This window comes from Leptodactylus fuscus, chromosome 11 (assembly GCF_031893055.1).
Source record: "Leptodactylus fuscus isolate aLepFus1 chromosome 11, aLepFus1.hap2, whole genome shotgun sequence".
Classification (NCBI taxonomy): Eukaryota; Metazoa; Chordata; class Amphibia; order Anura; family Leptodactylidae; genus Leptodactylus; species Leptodactylus fuscus.
The window spans coordinates 55,712,182-55,736,088 of record NC_134275.1 but is presented as its reverse complement, the minus strand read 5'-3'; the positions used below and the strand labels follow the sequence as shown (position 1 = coordinate 55,736,088).

At 39.2% G+C, this 23,907-nt stretch overlaps 1 protein-coding gene across 1 annotated transcript in view; it reads left to right on the top strand.

Annotated features, from left to right (window-relative positions):
• LOC142184404 (protocadherin-11 X-linked-like) overlaps nt 1–23,907 on the top strand; it is a 905,556-nt gene that overhangs the window by 211,560 nt on the left and 670,089 nt on the right. The gene's annotated exons all lie outside the window — the stretch shown is intronic.

The window sequence follows — 23,907 nt, the reverse complement described above, 5'->3', positions numbered from 1 at the left end:
GTTAGCTCAGTAGAAGCAGTAGTGCGGACCCAAATAGTCAAGACAGGGACACAAAATGTGCAGCAAACTGGGTTATTTAGAAAAAAAAAACAGGAAAACAAATAAACCTTGACTTCATGCACAAAATGAGCAAAACAAAATACTGCATTAACTTCAGGCAAACACAAAATAAAAACCTGCTCGTCCGAGCAATTAACTAAATAGTACTGATAACCTAACTATACGTGTGGCTTACTACCAGCCACACAAACAAAACAAGGGCAATATAGTCTCACCGGACTGAGGGTTACAGGACAGAACCATACACCTCCTTTCACTCCATGGAACTGCACTGCAATGCAGGATCTACAGCCTTTTCTGGCCCAACATTGAGCCAAAGATTTACACCTGGGCTGAGGACTACTCCAGATCCACCCTGGACCACACATAGGTCAGAAACCTGGGGTTAATATATCTGGACTCCAGCACTTTGCCTGTCACCTTCTCACACCATCCACAAGCTAGGCCATCAGTATGTGATCTATTGGGGTCCAACATCTGGATCCCACTCGGATCAGCTGTACTAGTAACCTGTGGGTTCCAGAGGCTGCTACTGGACAGGGAAGACATGCAGCACCCCTCCTGACATAGTAGCCCCATCCATTGCATATGGAATTGCACCACCGATCCTATTATTTATATAGGAACGGTGCTGTACACTCTCCCCGTCCAATAGTACCTGGAGGCTGCTAGCATGGCGGCTCTGTACAGGGTGTTAACATTGGACCAAAACACATCACCTACTGAAGACCTCGGCTGTGACGATATTGGACCAAAAAACAAAAAGAAACCCACATTGCAGAAAAGCAGTTTTTAGGGATTTTTTTTATTTGCAGATTTTGCTGCAGTTTTTTCGAGGCAAAGCCAAGAGTGGATAGAACATAGAATATAATAGAACAGAACAGAACAGAGAAGTATAAGAAATTCCTATATATTTCCCATTCCTTTTGTAGCCACTTCTGAGTTTGGCTCAAAAAAAAAACGCAGCAAAATCTGCCACAAAAAAGCTGCTTTTCCGCAACGTGGGGCCTCAGTATCTGCAGAGCTTTTGATATTGGGGAAGTAGATTACAACATGCATTCATTATGGAAGTGAGTGGCGTGATTCTTCTGCGAATGTCGGAGCTGACACTTTGTGTTCTTTGTAACATAATTCCATCCCCCTACATGAAACAGATAATGGGCTGAGTCTAATTAGTCTGTAAATTCTATCAGTAACGAAGCAGGCCTGGTTATATTGCAGATCGCTGGGTGTATTCATAGGCTGCGCCCGAGCTAGACTCTATACTGCTTCATTATTTAGTCACACGACGACCTTTGTGCCGGGAAGGAAATTATTTATTTATAACTCAATTTGCCTGAACCAATAGAAGAGTGAAGTGAGGACGGGAACGTCTACAGACAAGCAAACACCCAAACAAGAGCGTTACAGTTCAGCAAGCCGCTGTGTGTGCCAGGGTTTCATCTAGTACACAAGATACTAAAGGGGAAATGATATAGGCTTCCTCAAAGGATTGTCCGTGGACTCACCTTCTAGTGCTACTTAGTGTATGCTTACTGAGGGTCTGGATGCTCGGACCTCCCCAAGTGCACCAAAGTGGGGAACATCTTCAAATACAGTCAGCCTATTGATTTCAGTGAGAATTGTGTAATGCTTCATTTCCCCTGTGGTGGTGCTAATAGGATGTTGAACAGTTACATGCACAAATTATGTGATCTGCAAATAAAAAGATTCTCCAAAATGGACAATCCCTTTAAATCAAACCTAGTAGACTAAGCTCCCCTATAGCCCTTGTATGAACCTCCAGTATACTTTCTACATAATAGCAGCTCCCAGACACATTTTCCCAGCCCAGTAGTTTAGCTTGAGCGTAGACAACCACTGGCACACGACCACGAAAAAAAATTACAAAAACATTTAATAAATCCTGGTTAGATCCTCGTTGACTGTCTTTACCTTGCGCTCATTTTCACTGCTTTCCTTTGATGAAAACAGTAACATAAAGCTTTGCTCGGGGTCAAAGCTTCTCCATTCACATCTATTCCAGGCAGTGTGGAGGTATCGCGGGTTACTTCTCTCTGACACTGAAGAAGACGTTCGGCTCTGGAGAATTCACCGATCCGACCTCTAGGTTACTTGGAGCCGACACTGTTCACTTCTCTTCTCGACTCTAGATACAGTATAGTGTCAGAAGGAAAGGAAAAATGAAAGAAAATCAGAAAATGTCTCGGTTTGGTTTTTATAGGCAACTTTTTTAAAAAAATAAAATAAAAAAGTAGCATTTTTAAGTGTTGTCTATAGAGAATTTTATTTAGTTTTTTTTAATAGTGTAATGGTTTCCCCAGTTCTGCTTCATCTTAAAGGCCCATATGAGATCTCAGTATTATGACTGCTATAGCCAGACCCCACGTGGCTCTACTGAACTGAACCCTGTGGTGACCAAGAGATGACCATGCAAGGTCCAGCTGTAATACTGACAAATGCTCTGTATATATAGTTTTACCTTTACAATCCAATGCACCATGCACTAAAAAGTTTCCAGGGGAAGGCAGCCCGGTAGCAGCAATGGTGTGGACCAAACCAGTCAGAGACAGGGATACAATGTCTGTTGGGAACGGGTTTATTTGGTAAAACAGCAAAATAAATAAACCTTCACGTCAGGCACAAAGTAAAATAAAATACAGCTTTAACTTCAGGCAAAATGTCAAACAAAACCCTGCTCATCCGAGCACTAACTAAACAATAAAAATTATACAGGTGGCTTACTACCAACCACACAAACAAAACAAAGTAGCGCAGTACAGTCTCACCAGACTCTCAGTATAGCAGGACAGACCCAGACGCCTCCTCTCGCTCCCAGGATCTTCCCTGAAGTGCAGCCTTTTATGGCCCAATAATGAGCCTGGGACCCACACCTGAGGCTGAGGTCTACTCAAGACCCGCACTGTAGCATACATAGGTCAGAAACCTGAGGCTGGCACCCAAAAAAAAAAAAGAAACCTGGGGCTGATATACCTGGACTCCAGCACCCTTCCTTTCACCTTCTCCTATCTATCTATCTATCTATCTAATATCTATCTATCTATCTATCTATCTATCTATCTATCTATCTATCTATCTATCTCATATCTATCTATCTATCTATCTATCTGTCTCCTATCTATCTATCTTCACCTATGAAATGTTCCACCATTACCCCCATATTCCAGTCCCCACTATCCAGGAGAGACCGATGATTGAACATGGTGGTCCCATGAGCGGGATGTGATCACCTCCGGACAGTGGGGACCAGACCAGTAGCGCTGGGATGACGGGACAGATGTGAACTCCTAATCCTTTTGGCCCCATTGTTTCGATGTAACATCTGGCTGTTACATTGTTTTACCCTGTGTGACCCTGAGCTCAGATTTTTTTTCCTTTTTTTTTTCGTGCAGTTTTGTGGTTTTTCTCTTCACATTACTCAAAAGACTCAAAAATATTTAGCAGAAGAATCTCAGATTTGTGTCTTTTATTACATCTGGGTAAAATCTCATCTAACGTGGTATTTGTGAAGTCTCTGGCGACATTGTGGCTATTTCGCTTATACTCTGGAGTTGTGTGTGACAGCTGCAATATACGCGTTACGAATCATTCATCGTCAAGTGGAATTTTTTTTTCTTTTCTTTATTTTGAAATGACATTTTTTTTTGTTTTGTTGGTTTTTCAGCTTATTACAAACATGTTAAAAGTTTCCAAAGAAAAATACATTTTGGACTAGAAATAAGCAATAAGTGACATCTCTGTAGGTGACCTCCAACCTCCCCCGAATTGTCCTCCTTCTAATCCCAAACTGTAGAGAGATTCAGCCTTATTGTCCATGGTGACATGATGGGAGATGACAACTAATATCGGGGTCCCCTATTTCCTGTGGCCCTATAACATCCAAGGGCTACTGTTACCTTTATATAGTAGGTGTGTGCGCACAGGGACTAGCTCGAGTACTGTTCTATCTCTTAGATCCCATTATATATTTCTTACACTAGTGACATAATAACCCATTTGGAACGCTGCCACATTTATTGCTTGCCACTAACTCATAACCTAAGACTGCAAGGTTAGTATCATTCATCAAGAAGACTGACAGGAGGGCTCTAGAGGGAAAATAATGGTATTACCAGGTGCAAAATGGAGAAACGAGCCTCCTGTCCTCGATGGAGAGTTCTGGGAGTAGGTTTACTGGCACCATCATCTATTACACGTGTCCACCTTTATCTTCGCTCCAGTTCAATGGAACTAATTCAATACAATGTTAGAACAGGGGAACAAAACGCACTTCTCAACATGACCACTGGATGGCCACAGATAAACATATAGAGCATATCACGTTGTGACACAATATCACAGAATCATCCGGTTTTAGTTATGAGTAAATTGGCGCAACCAAGAGGAAAGGTAAGGAAGGACACGTCTGTAAGTCACGCTTCACTCCCTGTTTATATTACAATAGATTATACATTTTTGAATGTAAAGGTGAATTTGAAGTTTGCAGAAAATAATGATCTCTAATAAAGATGAGCGAATACTATTCGAAATGGCAGTTTCGAATAGCATGCTCCCATTCAAGGGGGTTAAGCGGCCGGACGCCGGCCCCGGCTGCGTCCATTCATTCCTATGGAAGCGTGATATTCGAAACTGCCATTTTGAATAGTATTTGCTCATCTCTAATCTCTAACATAAAATAAATGAAGCTGACAAGTATACATATGTTTGCTCTGGATAGTGTGTGAATTCTGAAAATGCGGCTTCACAATGGTCACTATACAAGTCAGTGGTTTGCCTTACATAGTCGTGTTTCTAGACTCCATTGACTTCTATAGGGAGATTATGAATTCATAATACAGATGAATTGTCTGTCCATAGAAGTCAATGATCTTGTATTACACAATGTATCTCAAGACTCTGTTAACTTCTATGGGAGGCTATGGCTTCATTGTACAGAGGGGTAGTTTATCCCTTTAAGTCAATGATCTTGTAGAACACAATGTATCTCAAGACTCTGTTGACTTCTATAGGAGGCTATTGCTTCTTTATACAGATTATTATACTGTCTATTATAAGTCTTAGCAAAAGCAAACTTAGCACTTATCTAACAGTTACCTGATATGACCATGGCCACCAGTAAGCTATAGCTCATTCATGAGGCCACAGATCAGCAGTATATATAGTATGCTTTCGACTTTATCATTTTGACTTGTAGTACCTGGAAAGACCACATGGAGTGCTGTTAATGAGAAACATACTAATTAGCAAGACCGAGCTGGAGCATATTCAATCAGGCAAATGTAGCCCAATACTGTACAGCAGAGGTCCCCAATCACCGGTCCGCGGGCCAGTTTTTTTTTTGCTGGTCCATGGGGTGGGGTCACGTTGATATGATAATGTCTAAACTATCACGTGACACTACCCAAGAGTTTACACGTCACCATAGCAAATACCCAACCTCAGTGTCTAGCGATTCGCCATGTCCACTCAGATGCTCATGTCACGTCCACCTGCCCCGCAGAACATCCTGACAGAGACCCTTCCCGTCCACATGTTGGAGCCTGCCTATAACCCAGCCCCCATATAACCAAAGCCTCCACCCCCGCGCCACATCTGCCGGGCCATGGAACAATGGACTTGCTTGAAGCCGGTCCCTGGTACAAAAAAAGGTTGGGGATCACTGCTCTACAGCACCATCTAGTGGTAGAGATAGGTAGTGTCACTATTTTCTGTCTGCAAAAAAACATCATACCTTGTAATGGCTCTTAGAGCATCTACCATGTATTTGTGGAAGCACTTGTGTTACATTGTATATCTCACCCAGTATAACTATTACAATACTGTGAAGTGGATTGAAAAAAATAGAACTCCTTGACCATGTGCAATGTTTTTGAACTCTACGAATACAATAAAGTCTCGGTACAAGTCATAGACTACACGCGGTATAACGCTCTTAGCCTCCACCTCGCACGGCCTCGCTCATTTATTAATGTCAGTGACCTATAGACATTTTCTAGCATGATTGAACAGTCAATGAAGAGTGAACGGCTGCTCTTGGTTGTTGTATATTGTCTGGAAGTTTAGACAAGTGATGAAGCTTGGGATTGTGCGAATGTCTTCAGACATATAAAGACATTCATCATACAGACGTAACTTGTGGATGACCCCTATGTGTTATAAATCACAATCAAGTATAACCTTGTATTGGAGGACACCGAGCTTATAAAGAATATAAAACCAACAATATGTCCTTATCTGTGACTATGTAACTATACAATATTGTTACTTACTTGCCCATGTTAGACTCTGTTCATACATCCATTTAGAACATAGCATGGCCAATAGGTCCAAAATTATACAAATGGACCACATTGACTTTAATAGAAACTGTACGCCCACCATCAAGGCTTTGGGATTTTTTGGTTTTAAGAATAGAGCCGCATGCTACATTATTTTTCTTGCCAAAATTTTTTTGAACTTTCAAGGAAATCCTGTTGTGAAAGTACATTTGTTATTTTCTGCCAAGTCCCCGTTGCTTTTTGAAGGTCTGAATAGCCGAGTACATTATAGCATTTTTTCCATTAAAAAATAGATATGTGATGAACACATCAAAAACACCTAAAAATAACAACAGTAAATTAAAAAAAAACAAAAAAACAACAAATTAAAAGGGATCATAACAGATACATCATATGTGCCCTAGATCTTTAAAATTAATTCAAGATGCAAGTGGGAACAGCCTATAACCCAGTTAAGCATTTATTTTTATTTAATTTTTTAATTTTATGTATTATAATTTTTATTATATTATGAATATATTATAATATATTCTATAAATATATTGTTAGGAAATTGTTAGGACAGCAATTCCCCAGTAGCTGCTGGAAACCCTGGGAAAGGGGCACAAGAAATAGTGAGCCCTAAGATGAAACCCCCCACTGTCCCATCCTGCTTGTCTGGTCTCATCCTATGTAATAGGCGACAACTGGGTGATGGGCCCTTCTTATATACGTGAAGACAAGACAAACAACAACAAAAGGAGGTCAGCTAGCCGAGGGTCCAGTAACAGTCGAGCAATGCAGTGCGAAATCAGAGTCCAAAAGAGTAGTCTATAGGGAAAGCCAGAGGTCAAGAGTCAGATTACAAGAATAAACAGCAAAAGAAAAGCCAGCAAGCACAAGGAAATAGCAAGCACCAGTGTGAATGTGAGCCAAGGAAGAACTCGCCCTGGAGTTGATAGGTGGATGGGCTGTCAATCACATGGCAAGACTAGAATTAACCACTTCATGAACAGAGGCAAACAAGGGTAGAAGACTGGTATGGTGGAAAAATCAACTACAGAACTAGAGCCATGTTCACACAGTGCAACCAAAAACTCTAAGCAAAGAACCAAACTCCTCACACCTCCTGCACCACAGCATGCGAGCAGAAGGTGGCGCAGTGACCTGAACAGGCAGAGACGTTACATATATATAATATATTCTATAATATATAATAATATATATTATATAAATGAATATATTATTTTATTATATTAAAAATTTTATTTTTTTTACTCTTTGCTGCCATTTATGTAGGAGACATTTTTGTTGGCTATTTTATTTTTCTAAAGGTAAACTCGAACATATTTTTTCCTTGGAAACAAAATATAGATAACAGATTCTCTTTGTTCTATTCATTTGCGGTGTTCTTTGCTATAACAAAGCGCGTTTTGAGCATTCAGATTTTTTTTGTTTATATTTCATGTATTATATTGTTTTTGTTTAGTTCTAATTTTCTATTTAGATTTTAAGATGTATATATATATATATATATATATATATATATATATATATATATATATATTTTTTTTGTTTGGAAATGAAACGTAGGAAGCAGATTCTCTTTGTCTTATTTATTTGTCGTATTGTCTGCTTCGATTTGAGCCCTGGTTTCAGAGATTATTTGTGGCCCGTGCACCAGTCACTTTTAGTAACAAAATGTTGAAATGCAATGTCACTTCCAGACAAGCCGGCACTGATAAAAACGCTATAAGGCATTAATAGGCTATTTAGTGATCTGAAAGTAGTTATCTACCCCTCTAATAAATGGTAATATATTGCCTCTCTCTGCTAACCCCGAGATGCACCTGACAGAGATTAATTGACCGAGCTATTTCTTCCCGGAGTGTCACAGCTCTTGTGGGATTAGAGAAAAGCCCTGATTTCAGACCAAACCTTTGCTGCATTCTTCAGGTTTTTCACTTAAAGGGGCCTCTAGGTCTAAAAATGACCCGTTGTCCTATAAAGGTCTCAAATAACACAGACAGGCAGCTTATTTATATCTTGTCATATACTGAATGTGCGACTAGATCACGTAATAGAATAGACATGAAGGGAATCCATTGTCTGAAAATCAACTTTTGCAAAAAAATTTTTTTTCATTTTTGAATCACTATCACCTGTATTAAAAAAAATATAATCCTGTAATATTGGAATAGTTTGCATAATGGTGGCTGAATTCTTCCAATAGGCTAAGGCTACATTCAGATGACCGGGGTGCAAAAGGGTCGTGAAAAGCATCCATTTTTCTCGGCCATCTTGCACCTGTTTTCATGGCTCCCCCATACATTTCAGTGAATGGAGGAATCTGGGACAACAGCTGAAAATAGGACATGACCTAATGTTGCTGTGTGACATCTGTTAAAATATGGAGGTGAACGTAACATATTGTTCTACCTTCTTAGAGTCTATTCACATGACTTATTTTCTTGGCCATGTGCTGTTCATGTTTTTTTTTTTTTTTTTTTTTTTTTTTAAGGGATTGGAGTGTTGGGTCCATTTACACTGACCTAATACACCCATTGAAATAAATGAGTCTGTAAAAAAAAAAAAAAAAAAAAACCAGATCCCCCTAGGGACCTGTTGTAATATGGCCAAGTCTTGGCATGGTTTTCTGAACAGTATCTGGGGGCACCTAATCTCAACAAGGGAGAGTTTACAATGAAATGTACAACCCCTGTTATAAGACTAGTAATGTAACATAGGATCACACCATTGACAAAGGTGACAGGGCCCGTTTAGCTCCTCCTCTCTCCTCCCTCTCCCTGCACTGTAACTTCTGCACGTTACAAAGCATGCTCACAATACTCTCCTATAGAAGAATATTCATTATTTTCAGACTTACAAGGGTTCTTTGTCCATCAATAGTAGTGAGAACTATTCTCGTAAGAGCAGTCTACAAGGTAGAGGGGGTGACACAAGAGGTAAGAGGGGTGAAATAGGAGATAGCATTACTTATACAGTTTTAGAAAGGTTACTTTAACACAAATAAAGCTGTATGAGCCATCACCAGCCAATGACCAGCCAGTGTCCTACTACGAGCATACATAGTTTAATAGTGATGGTGAGTTATTGCACTTCTTGTTGGCTACAATATCCTTGGACACCCTACTAGTACCCAGAACTCACTGCCCCCAGTTATGCACTGGCACACGCCAAGTTAACTGATGGAAATTCAAAATTCAGTTCAAAAGGACCATGATGGGAACGGTTTGTACCCCATTGTATTTCAACCTACTCCTGTGCTGATGGGAACATGCACAGGTTTTAATGATGGTTTGAGTTTTCGGCAGAGATATATGGATGACATTGTTTTATGCTTTTGTGTACATGTTGAATATACTTTGTCTACACTGTACTGATGAGTTATATTTGGTTTTTGGATCTGATGGTTTGGATTGATGAGACCAGATACAGATAGAAATGTATAGAAAACCAGCAGCTACCGGTGATAGATAGTAATTGGCCAGTTATCTTCCATTAACATTGACATGTGGGTCAATACCTAAGAGTTAAAAAACAAAAACAGTAGGAATTCCAGCAGGCTGGGAGAATGGAATGAGAGATAGATAAAAAAAAAACAAAAAAACATACAGACGGAGGCAGTTTTTAGATAGTTATACCCCAAAATAAGGGGTCTACATTAGATAGAAAAACCTCCCAAAACGTGTTTAGTTTCGGATTTGTGAGGCTCATATCCCTGATTTATTTTGGGTTGAACAAGTTTGGATGGAACCGTAAGTGAAATTTGTATACTCTGGAGTCTTTCCAGGGTGAAGGCCGAGGGGAGGTGTTAAAAAAGCCAAAAACATTTATATTCACCTTCCCTCCTCATAGCATCTGGCACTCTCTCAGTCTCTTCTGTGAAGTCATGATGTTTGGCGTGACCTTGTGACTGATGGTGGCCCAATCACAAGCCTAAGTAGACACATGGGGCACAGGACATCACCAGGAAGGCACCAGGAGGCCTCAAGGAGGTGTAATTCTGAACTCTGACAATGACACTTTGAGTCATGCCCCCTGTCCAGCTCCTGTCCAAATAACGGTAGAGTCTAGCTGGCACATTGACCCCAAACCTAACAACATTTCTTGAGAATGTTGGGGAGTAGAGAAAAAAATTTCAACTGTTCCAGGATCACTGGACTATTTTTGGCACATCTGTAGGAGACACCGTCACAGATTCCGCCAAAAAATCAGCGGAGATAAAAGTTCTGCATGGAGGACATTTCTCTCTTCCAATTTCAGTATATAAATGGCGGAAACCTGGGTTCTACGGGTATCTGCAGGTAACCATAATTCTAGTGGACAGGCTCTCCATTGTCCTCGTCCCCCAGTGGATCCAATTGATGGAGAGACAAGTGAGAACCGAACCTCAAGGATGCAAAGAACTAGGATTGCTGTAGGAGGTCAGAGGTCCTCTTTAAAGACTAGAGCATGGTCCCTCTCTTATTTCGGCATGTTTTAGATTTTTCTCCCCTTCCCTCCTTCTTAGGGAACACTTTAATGGAAACAAATCTAGAAAGTCTAATTATTTTAGATGAAACTATTTAAGTCAATATAATAATTCACAGAAGACAGGAGCTTCAGAATTAAGTTTATTTGTTTTTTGATGAATTTAATTGTTTTGATAAATTAGTTTTTTTGTTTCTACATTCTGATTATAAACGTGTCATCTAACAGCAGAGTAAATAGACAATTCCCCTCATACGTGGAGACAAACAAGCTTTAGTATTTGCCACTGTACCTATTAGGAAGATGTCGCCGCACATTAATAACAGCTGTTAACCCGCCGTAACAATAAAGTTGTAATGTTCAAAGTGAGGAAATATCTAAGACTATGATATTGAGCTCCACTGCGCCTCCTCAGGCCAGTGACATCACATCTAATGGGCACACGACCATACAAATGATGGGACTGAGCGGAAATATCAAGCACAACCGCTATACTGTGTTTGGCGCTATGCTTGGTAAGAACCGAAGAGGCCACAGAATCATCGTCATAGTCCTGAACAATCCCTTTAATTACCATGTGTGTCAGACAATCCTACCTTATTTGTCATGGACAGTACAGAAACGGATAATGCATATGGTTGGCTCCAATATCCTATATTTGCGGCAGATATGGAAATGAAATCTAATGACTTAAAGGGGTTGTCCAGATACAAGAAATTCAAAACATGTTACTCTCAATCCAACGGATAGGTGGTAACTTTCTGATTGGTGGTGGTCTGACCACTGGGGCCCTCTCTAATCCTGAAAATGGGCCAGTTTGAATGGTGTGGCTGGTTGGAAATGGGCACCCATGATCCATATCGTCCAATAGGACCAACAGACCTAGCTGAAGTACAACTTTATCTAGTGGTCCGATCAAAATGAATGTATCAACACCACACCTTTCATTCAGGGTACAAAACACCCCAGTTCCTGTGATTGATGTTGGTCTCAGTGGTTGACCTCCACCAATCATCATCCTATGGATAGGCTTTAACTTGTTCCATACTTCTTATGACTGGACAACCCCTTTAACAAACAATGTAAAAGTGACGCCAGGTTCACTTCTGCATTGGGGTTTCCACTCTTCAGATCCGCTTGGTAGATCTAAAAAATGGAAACCCAATCTGGTTAAAAACCATTTACCTGTAGAAATCCATGGTCTTCATAGACTATAATGGGGTCTGGTGGGTTTCTGCATGGTTTCTACCCCGAAAAATGGGGAGAGAAAAGCCCTGCTTGTAATGTCTATAATCCCCAACCAGAAATTGATCACAGATGTGAACCTAGCCTTATGCCGCAGCTCCTTTAATTTATTTTATTTACAATCATTGGTCGGTGAGTGTTTGGAGGTGACCGATAGATGTTGAGTTTTGTAGCACTCACAGATATGGGGTGTAACTTTTGGACTAGTCTACGGGACTAAGGCAACCTTATGGGTACAAAGTTATACTGTGTGCTAGGGTTGGGATTTCAAGATCGATTTTAAAATCCAATTTCCGATCATTTTCCAGCCGATCGTGATCATGACATTTGCTCGATCGCCGGTCGGAATCTGATCTTTTCCGATCCCTCAACCCTAGTCAATGCTTCTCTATGGGAAAAGTCACTTTTAGGGTTGAGCCGATCTTTAGATAACGTCCGACCTCGATCCCGCTGGAAAAGATCGGGATCGGAATTCCGATCGCGATCGTGAAATTTGCTCGATCGCAATCTGATCTTTTCCGATCCCGATCCCTCAACCCTACTGTGTACCCAGTATCAAGAAGCCCCTGCCCAACTCAAATAGAACTATATATAAGACAGAGAATAATTTGACTGTGCTCGTCCTTTAGTTTTCTTGTCTAGATTTTAAGATAGTCATTAGGAGTCATAAAAAGACACCAAGCAGAAAAATGAGACATTAAGGAGAGGAGGAGCAAGCGAGTAAGAGGGAAGAAACCTGAAATGTATTTTATTATTACAAAGAAAATTGAGAACCACCCACCGACCACAAATTAAGCTGTAATTGCATCGCAGCTTCTGGTGACATTTAGGAAGCCCTGAAGCAATCACTGCCTTATTATAAACATTGGGGGGTACTTAATTCCACATTATTATTTTCTTTAATTTACCGTTTACGTCTCCAAAATGTACCGGGGTGCAGTGTATCATGGGAGAAGAAAACACTAAAAAACAGTGTGCGCCATTGTAGCCACATACCATGAAATTGTATTCACATCCATATTTACCTAAGTGAAATTACAGGACGAGCTCGGAGACAGGTGACTCTGGGGAGGTTTATATGAAAAGTAAATGGAAAGTGACTTTACTATATATGCAAATAGGCAGAGTATGGCGCAGTATGGCGCCACTTTTATAGTGTTCTTTCCGAAGTGGAGCGGATTTGCTTCAGGTACTTTAATTAATACATTAGTAGTATGGAATTATCTATGGATCATATTTATGTATGTTATTTTTTGTGCTCTTATAGACCACTGTTGCAAAATAAAGTCTAAAATTACTTTAATGAATTATTGGTATTAAAGGGAGTCCACAAGCACCAAAATCTCTTCTATACTGCTTATATACTGTGGTAAGGCCTCGTTCACATCTGCGTTGGTAATCCGTTCAGGGGAGTCCGCATGGGGAAACCCCCGTATGGACTACCGAACGCATTGGCAAACGATTCGCAGTGATGGCCTATACTGGGGTCCGTGTGCTTCTGAACAAGTCATGCGGACAGGAAAGTAGATTGTAAACCACTTTTCTGTCAGCATGTTCCATGCGGAGACCGTGCGGAAAGCACACGGACCCCATTAGAGTCTATGAGGTCCTTGTGCTTTCGCTGCACTCCACTTGCTAATGCATTCGGTAGTTCATTTGGGGGGGTTCCCATTTGGACTCCCGCTAACGGATTACCGATGTAAACGAGGCAGTGTGCCTAAGAGTGGCAGAGATATGGTGCACCCTTTTTGTTTCAAAGTGGTACCCCCCCAGAAAAAAAATAAAATAAAATGTTTAAAAGATATGCAGATGAGCTGTTTGATGACCACAGATACGGGGTGTTTGTTTGTCAGAACACCCATTTTTGTCTCTGGTCGCCACTGGGTGCCACCCTCTAAAATAAAGATTAACTTTCCAGTATATGGCGACCACAAACAAAAGTGGGTGCTCTGGCAGACATGACCACACCCACATATGGAGGAAAGTTTGTGCCCGCGTTCATATTCCACTGGGGCATGCTGCAACTCATACTGGAACAGAAAAGAAGACTTCTCCAAACTGTTACCATAAAGTTCAAAGCAACAATTGCCCAAGATGTGTAGGTCTGCTGAAGCATTAAGTCTTCCCTTCAATGGAACTAAGAAACAAGGTTGACCCTGGAAGACAACTCTATAGCATTACCCCTCCTCCACCAAACTTTACAGCTGGTACAATGCAGTCATTGCACGTAAGGTTCTCATGGCATTCGCCAAACCCAGAGTGGTCCTTCAGACCATTAGCTAGAGAATTGTGGTTGATCACTCCACAAAACACATTTCCACCGCTCCAGAGTCCAGTGGTGACATTGTGCGTTATACTGTCCGACACTTAACATTGTGCTTTACACCCTCCATCCAACACTTGGCAGTGTGCTTGGTGATGTAAGGCTTACATGCAAACCCATGCCATGAGACTCCTGACCGGCACAGTTTTTGTGCTGATGGGAAGGCCAGAGGAGGTTTGGAAACAGCAGATTGTTCCTGATTTTCTCTACATTATGCTCCTCAACACTCAATGGTGCCCCCATTCTGTAATCGTCCATAGTTGCCTGCACTTCCTGGTTGAGTTGCAGCAGTTCCATTCACTTTTCAATAATACCACTTACAAGTGACGGGGGAGTATCTAGGAGTGGAGACATTTCAGAAATGCCTTTTAGTGGTGACTCCTATCACAAGACCAGGCCAGAATTCAATGAGCTCCAGAGAACCGGCCATTACGTCATAAGGTTTGCAAATGTAACTGCAGGGCGAGCAGATGGATTGACTAGATTGGACTAAATGCAGTGCGGAAGAGTTCTGGCCCAATGTTCATTGTGTTACAAACAGTCAACAACTAAAGCTCGGATGTATCTATCTAGTATTACTCCATGCTGAGGCCAAGCCCAGTAGATCATTGTCTCAATACTCCCGAGTCTAAGCAGAACAGCAATCACAGCAAGAATATTAAAAATTAAGAATTCTACTAAAGTCACATAGAATATATTGAAAGTGGTTGAACCAGATTTGTGTGGATGTTGTAATAAAGGTGTTTTCATCAACTTCCATGTTGCCATTGACATTCATTTATCTGGGTTTCCATCTTCTTCTGTGCATTAATGAAATATTCATTCCCTTACATTCCCTCTGTCTGTTATTGTTAATTCTCGGAAGGAAAGAAAAAAATTACAATAAGTGTTTGTCGCTGCAATTTCCACCATCACAAACAATTAGAACATAACACGTGTCTAAAAAATAATTGCCACAAATCTGAGACAGAAATTGGGTGAGGAAACCGGCACAGACTCAGGGAAGACATGCGCTGTAGTGGTTGTACACACCACGGCAGGGTAAGTTTTAGGGATTCTGACTACAGATCTGTTAGATTAGTAATTGTGATAGGGCTGTCTGAAGAGATGTGTCTTTAGGATGCAGTTGAAGCTGTAGACATTGAGAGTTAATCTGATTGTCCAGGGTAGAGCATTCCAGAGAAGTGGTGCAACTCGGGAGAAGTCTTGGAGATGGGAGCTGGAGGTTATAATAATAGAGGATGTCAGTCTGAGGTCATTAAATGAACGGGTTGGGTGGTATACAGAATGAGGGAGGACATGGAGGGAGGTGCAGCACCATGACTAGCATAGACCAAAAGATCGGTGCAGTGACTGGTGTAGACTGGAGCAGCGGTGTAACGGCTGGCATACACTGACACACTAACCATTGTAAAAAGTAGGCAGAACTTAACTAGAATCTAGGATCCATTCTAGCCCCTCTACTAATCGGCCCCCCAGCTGGTATTTCTTGATATCGGTATGCCTTTCTTGCTGTGATTCTCATTAAGGGTGAATGTTCATATGAAGGATGTGCAGAGCTTACAAGGCAAACAACATACTGTAGCTCCAATACAACAGAATTTCTCCCCTGTCATAAATAAACATGAAGATAACTCATTCAAGGAAATTCAGATTGTTTAATTATTGTTCAATTAATCCTCGGAAGGCAGCGGGATGAGTCAGAGAAAACTAAACAGGTAATAATAGATTTGGAAATAATCTTCCTATGATTAAACATTCACTGCGTGTGTCCCCCAAATCACCCACTGGACACTTCATTTATCATCCAAAAGATCTTGGAGGTTTTTCTTTCTGTTTTTTTTGGTTAATCGGATCTTGTGCCATTACCTTGTATTTAGTAGGGAATTATGTTGTTAGAAAATTGTTTAGTTCTTTGGAAATTGATCCTTAGAGGATTATTTCCAGTTACAAAAGAAACAAAATATTATGTCGTAAATGCAAAATACACAGAATCACTTCTACTAAATTTTTGGCTGAACAGTTGTTTTCTTCCTTATGGAATTAGGAATCAAGACCATGAAGGAACTTGATAAGCTGATGCCGTGTAAAATAAGCAAAGTAATACTGTCCCCTATGTGCATGAATATAACTACTATAATACTACCCTCTATGTATAAGAATATAACTAGTATAATACTGCTTCTATGTACAAGACTATAACTACTATAATACTACCTCCTATGTACAAGAATATAACTACTATAATACTGCCCCCTATGTACAAGAATATAACTACTATAATACTGCCCCCTATGTATAAGAATATAACTACTATAATACTACCTCCTATGTACAAGAATATAACTACTATAATACTGCTACTATGTACAAGAATATAACTACTATAATACTGCCTCCTATGTACAAGAATATAACTACTATAATACCAGCTCCTATGTACAAGAATATAACTACAATAATACTACCTCCTATGTACAAGAATATAACTACTATAATACTACCTCCTATGTACAAGAATATAACTACTATAATACTACCTCCTATGTACAAGAATATAACTACTATAATACTGCCCCCTATGTATAAGAATATAACTACTATAATACTACCTCCTATGTACAAGAATATAACTACTATAATACTGCTACTATGTACAAGAATATAACTACTATAATACTGCCTCCTATGTACAAGAATATAACTACTATAATACCAGCTCCTATGTACAAGAATATAACTACAATAATACTACCTCCTATGTACAAGAATATAACTACTATAATACTACTCCTATGTACAAGAATATAACTACTATAATACTACTCCTATGTACAAGAATATAACTACAATACTTCCTCCTATGTACAAGAATATAACTACTATAATACTGCTCCTATGTACAAGAATATAACTACTATAATACTGCTCCTATGTACAAGAATATAACTACTATAATACTACTCCTATGTACAAGAATATAACTACTATAATACTACTCCTATGTACAAGAATATAACTACTATAATACTACTCCTATGTACAAGAATATAACTACTATAATACTACTCCTATGTACAAGAATATAACTACTATAATACTGCTCCTATGTACAAGAATATAACTACTATAATCCTGCTCCTATGTACAAGAATATAACTACTATAATACTGCTCCTATTGTCAAGAATATAACTACTATAATACTGCCCCCTATGTACAAGAATATAACTACTATAATACTACTCCTATGTACAAGAATATAACTACTATAATACTACTCCTATGTACAAGAATATAACTACTATAATACTACTCCTATGTACAATAATATCACTACTATAATACTGCTCCTATGTACAAGAATATAACTACTATAATACTGCTCCTATTGTCAAGAATATAACTACTATAATACTACTCCTATGTACAAGAATATAACTACTATAATACTACCTCCTATGTACAAGAATATAACTACTATAATACTGCTCCTATGTACAAGAATATAACTACTATAATACTGCTTCTATATACAAGAATATAACTACTATAATACTGCCTCCTATGTACAAGAATATAACTACTATAATACTGCTCCTATGTACAAGAATATAACTACTATAATACTGCTCCTATGTACAAGAATATAACTACTATAATACTGCTCCTATGTACAAGAATATAACTACTATAATACTGCTTCTATATACAAGAATATAACTACTATAATACTGCTCCTATGTACAAGAATATAACTACTATAATACTACCTCCTATGTACAAGAATATAACTACTATAATACTGCCTCCTATGTACAAGAATATAACTACTATAATACTATCACATAGAAACAATACAGTATACAGTTGAATTTGTTTTATGTCCTTCATAATCTTTATAAAACTGTTGAGAATCCATTTGCAGTACACTCGGAGAATTATTGCACACCGGTTCTTTCTTCTTGAGGACAGACAGTTCTATAGATTTATACATGTTCTGTAGATTGTATAGATGTCTCTTGAACACAGTTGAGGGGCGGAGGTTAAGTTACTGACCCATTTTTGCAGAGCAGCAGCAGGAGATGAGTGATGGTGCAACCAATTCTTACATACAGCATATAAGTAAGTGAACCCGCATGTTCTACATATTGTGATGATGTAAATGTAATTATTTTTGCATCTTATTATTTTCTATAAATTCAGCACTTATGTAAATCAGGCCAAGCCTTGTAATTGTATGAGCAGTGAAGGTGAGAGCTCAGCAACAAAGTAAAGCTACTCATCAGATATAGGATCAGGGTGTAATGATATAAGGAGCGGGGTGTGTGGGGTGTATGAAGAGGTGTATGCAATATACGAGGTTCAGGGTGTATATGTTGTATAGGAGACATGGTGTGTTGGATGTATATGCTGTATGAAGTGTGGGTGTATAAGGTGCAGTGTGTAGGTGCAGTGTATGAGGTGAGGGGTGTATGAAATGTGCGGTGTATATGAGGTTTCAGGTCTGGGGTATAGAGGTGGCTTCACAAGGACATCAGAGATGCCGGATTTCTCATTCTCCTGGTAATCAGCTGTTAATGGGAATTGGATGATGTTGGTCAATTAAGCCAAAATGGCCGCATGTACTGTACATGGACTGTGGGGGCAGTGGACCTAGAAATGGAAAGCTAATGAAAATGAGCTGAGTCTAATAGGCAATCTCAAGATTGACCGAGAGGTTCAAAAATTAGATTCTTGTAGTCTACAGAGCAATTTACAAGATTAAAAGCTACAACTATTGTATCGTGTTGGAGAATGTATTGGAGTATAGAAGGGTATGGTATAGAAGAGTAGAATATGGTATGGTATGTAATGGAATGGGAGAGTGGAGAATGGTATAGTATATTATAGTATGATATGGTAGAGTGGAGTATGATATTGTACAGTATAGTAGAGTATGGCATAGTGTAGTATAGTATGATATGGTAGAGCGGAGTATGATATTGTACAGTATAGAAGAGTAGAGTATGGTATAGTGTAGTATAGTATGATATGGTAGAGTAGAGTATGGTATAGTGTAGTATAGTATGATATGGTAGAGTAGAGTATGGTATAGTGTAGTATAGTATGATATGGTAGAGTAGAGTATGGTACAGTGTAGTATAGTATGATATGGTAGAGTAGAGTATGGTATAGTGTAGTATAGTATGATATGGTAGAGTAGAGTATGGTACAGTGTAGTATAGTATGATATGGTAGAGCGGAGTATGATATTGTACAGTATAGAAGAGTAGAGTATGGCATAGTGTAGTATAGTATGATATGGTAGAGTAGAGTATGGTATAGTGTAGTATAGTATGATATGGTAGAGTAGAGTATGGTATAGTGTAGTATAGTATGATATGGTAGAGTAGAGTATGGTATAGTATAGTGTAGTATGATATGGTAGAGTGGAGTATGGTACAGTGTAGTATAGTATGATATGGTAGAGTAGAGTATGGTATAGTGTAGTATAGTATGATATGGTAGAGCGGAGTATGATATTGTACAGTATAGAAGAGTAGAGTATGGCATAGTGTAGTATAGTATGATATGGTAGAGCGGAGTATGGTACAGTGTAGTATAGTATGATATGGTAGAGTAGAGTATGGTATAGTGTAGTATAGTATGATATGGTAGAGCGGAGTATGATATTGTACAGTATAGAAGAGTAGAGTATGGCATAGTGTAGTATAGTATGATATGGTAGAGCGGAGTATGATATTGTACAGTATAGAAGAGTAGAGTATGGCATAGTGTAGTATAGTATGATATGGTAGAGTAGAGTATGGTATAGTGTAGTATAGTATGATATGGTACAGTAGAGTATGGTATAGTATAGTGTAGTATGATATGGTAGAGTGGAGTATGGTACAGTGTAGTATAGTATGATATGGTAGAGTAGAGTATGGTATAGTATAGTGTAGTATGATATGGTAGAGTAGAGTATGGTATAGTGTAGTATAGTATGATATGGTAGAGTAGAGTATGGTATAGTGTAGTATAGTATGATATGGTAGAGTAGAGTATGGTATAGTGTAGTATAGTATGATATGGTAGAGTAGAGTATGGTATAGTGTAGTATAGTATGATATGGTAGAGTAGAGGATGGTATAGTGTAGTATAGTATGATATGGTAGAGTAGAGTATGGTACAGTGTAGTATAGTATGATATGGTAGAGCGGAGTATGATATTGTACAGTATAGAAGAGTAGAGTATGGCATAGTGTAGTATAGTATGATATGGTAGAGTAGAGTATGGTATAGTGTAGTATAGTATGATATGGTAGAGTAGAGTATGGTATAGTGTAGTATAGTATGATATGGTAGAGTAGAGTATGGTATAGTATAGTGTAGTATGATATGGTAGAGTGGAGTATGGTACAGTGTAGTATAGTATGATATGGTAGAGTAGAGTATGGTATAGTGTAGTATAGTATGATATGGTAGAGCGGAGTATGATATTGTACAGTATAGAAGAGTAGAGTATGGCATAGTGTAGTATAGTATGATATGGTAGAGCGGAGTATGGTACAGTGTAGTATAGTATGATATGGTAGAGTAGAGTATGGTATAGTGTAGTATAGTATGATATGGTAGAGCGGAGTATGATATTGTACAGTATAGAAGAGTAGAGTATGGCATAGTGTAGTATAGTATGATATGGTAGAGCGGAGTATGATATTGTACAGTATAGAAGAGTAGAGTATGGCATAGTGTAGTATAGTATGATATGGTAGAGTAGAGTATGGTATAGTGTAGTATAGTATGATATGGTACAGTAGAGTATGGTATAGTATAGTGTAGTATGATATGGTAGAGTGGAGTATGGTACAGTGTAGTATAGTATGATATGGTAGAGTAGAGTATGGTATAGTATAGTGTAGTATGATATGGTAGAGTAGAGTATGGTATAGTGTAGTATAGTATGATATGGTAGAGTAGAGTATGGTATAGTGTAGTATAGTATGATATGGTAGAGTAGAGTATGGTATAGTGTAGTATAGTATGATATGGTAGAGTAGAGGATGGTATAGTGTAGTATAGTATGATATGGTAGAGTAGAGGATGGTATGGCATTGTACGGTATAGAATAGTAGAGGATGGTATAGTATATTATAGTATGATATGGTAGAATAGAGTATGATATAGTGTAGTATAGTATGATATGGTAGAGTAGAGGATGGTAGAGAATGATATGCTATGGTACAGTATATTTTATTATGCTTACTTATATTCTGCAGCACTTTTACCAACATTGTGGTCATCCAGAGGAAACCTACTAAACACAGGGAGAACACACAAACTCCTTACAGATGTTGTACTTGGAAGGATTCAAACCCAGGAGTACAGCACTGCTAGGCTACAGGGTTAACCACTAAGCCAGTGTAGTAGAGTACAGTATGTCAATGTATGATGTGGTAAAGTGTAGTATGAAATGCTACAATATGCTGTGGTGTCACATAGTATTCAGATGTGTCTGTCTATCTTTATCAGGGATGCAACTAGGAAGTACCGGACCCCATAATAACCTTATGACTGGGGCTCCGCCGGACTCCACACGGAATAACATCCCATATATTGGTCCCCACATAGAATAACAGCCTCCATATCATATAATGTCTCCCCTTACTGACCCACATATAGTATATTGTCCCCCTTTATTGGCCCCATGCAGTAAGTGCACCCTTTAGTGACCACCATACAATAAGAGCCCTCCTATACAATGACTTTAGCCAACAGGTCAAAGCCTATTAAAAAAAAACAAAAAACAAAAAAAAAAACCCTCACAATTTGTTAATGAATTTGTTCTAGAAAAACAGACTGCAACACACATTATAGCCACTAGGTGGCAACGCATAGGAACATATAGGATAGACATCTCATGATAGAATATCAAAAAATCATGTGTTCAATTCAATAATCAAGTAATAACTCAAGAGCCCTACTTATCGTACCTGAGTATACAGTGAGTAGTCCAGTCTATTGGACGATGAAGTGATACCCTCTCAGGTGAGTACTGTGCTCACCGCTCCAGATTTTGACTTTGTGACTTTTTCCTTTGCTCCATTCATTACTGTCATTTTGTGGAATTTACTTTTTCTTTCCCTTTTTTGCTACAATGAGACATGTTCAATAACAATTATTTTGCCCTCACTCCTCATTTGCATATTTTTTAAATCTGCGCCCCTGGGTATCGGTGCCTGAAGGAACCGAGACTTAACAACTACAAAGTGACAATGTTTATGAAGGAGAATTAAACGCACAGATAATTTACATCTTTAGTCATTGGAGTTCCCAGTACGCAGCAGAGGATGTCACGTCGCCATGCGATATAAAAAAACATGAGCCATTTTAACACAATATTATACATCCAAGGTAACACGTATCACTTTTAGTTTGGGTTATATTGGACATCTACCCCTGTTTCCCCCCCTTCACCACCTGGACCACCTACAACCGGCAGTCATGCTGGTGCTCCACTAAGGAAGCCGATTGTCCCCTGCTCCAGCCACTGCATAAGACATCCCCTGAAAATAAGACAGGTCATATATTTCGGAAGAGAATTTAATATAAGACACTGCCTTATTTTGGGGAAAACAGGGTATCTGTTGCAATATCCTATGTGTGAAAGCCCCAGGTACATCCCGTTGTGTACACAAGACCCTAAAGTTAAGCAACAGTCAGCAAATGTAGAGATTTTATGATTGTTTGTGCTATTTTATCTGTTACAATTCATTTTTATTCTTTGCGATATTGAACAAAGCTTCTGTGGGGTGGAAACCATCAGCATGCTGCTATTGATAGACCTGTTATTTTGTTGAACATGAGGCATCCATTCTGTTACTGAGTGCAGCTGCCCAGAACAATCCACATGTGGCAATAAGGTCAACATGAGATCCATAATCCAAACTAATCAGGCAGGGACTGTTCAGCCAGTCATAGGGGCAATATGCAGAGTCAATCCAATGAATAGCTAACGCTGGTATAATAACTTGACACTTCCCTTGCTAAGGTGCCTGTGACTACTTTAGCTTTTTAGGCTCTGTATTCTCAGAACTCACTCAATAACTTTTCAGATTATTTATTTTGGATTCATTTTCTAGATATCCTCTTTTGCTGATTTAGCTTTGACCTCATGGACTTGACCATGACCTGGACCTTTGATATTCCTATACTATCCTGGTTTTCAACCCTGGCTTACTCTCTTGCCCACAGTGTTTTCTGGAACATTGTTATGGGGTTGCAACCTGGGTCCCGAGCCACAAAGCCTACCCTGCCTTGCAATGGTCTCTGATCACCTCGGGGTGATCTTGGTGAGCCTTCACACAGAGTTTACGCTCGTTTATTCTGAACGTAAACTCGTTCAGAGTGAGCGGCGTACATAAAAATCAGATCCCATTGACTTCAATGGGTGCCGGCATACGCGCTTTTTTACCTATTGCTTTCAATGTGATGCACGTGTATCACATTGAAAGCACATTGG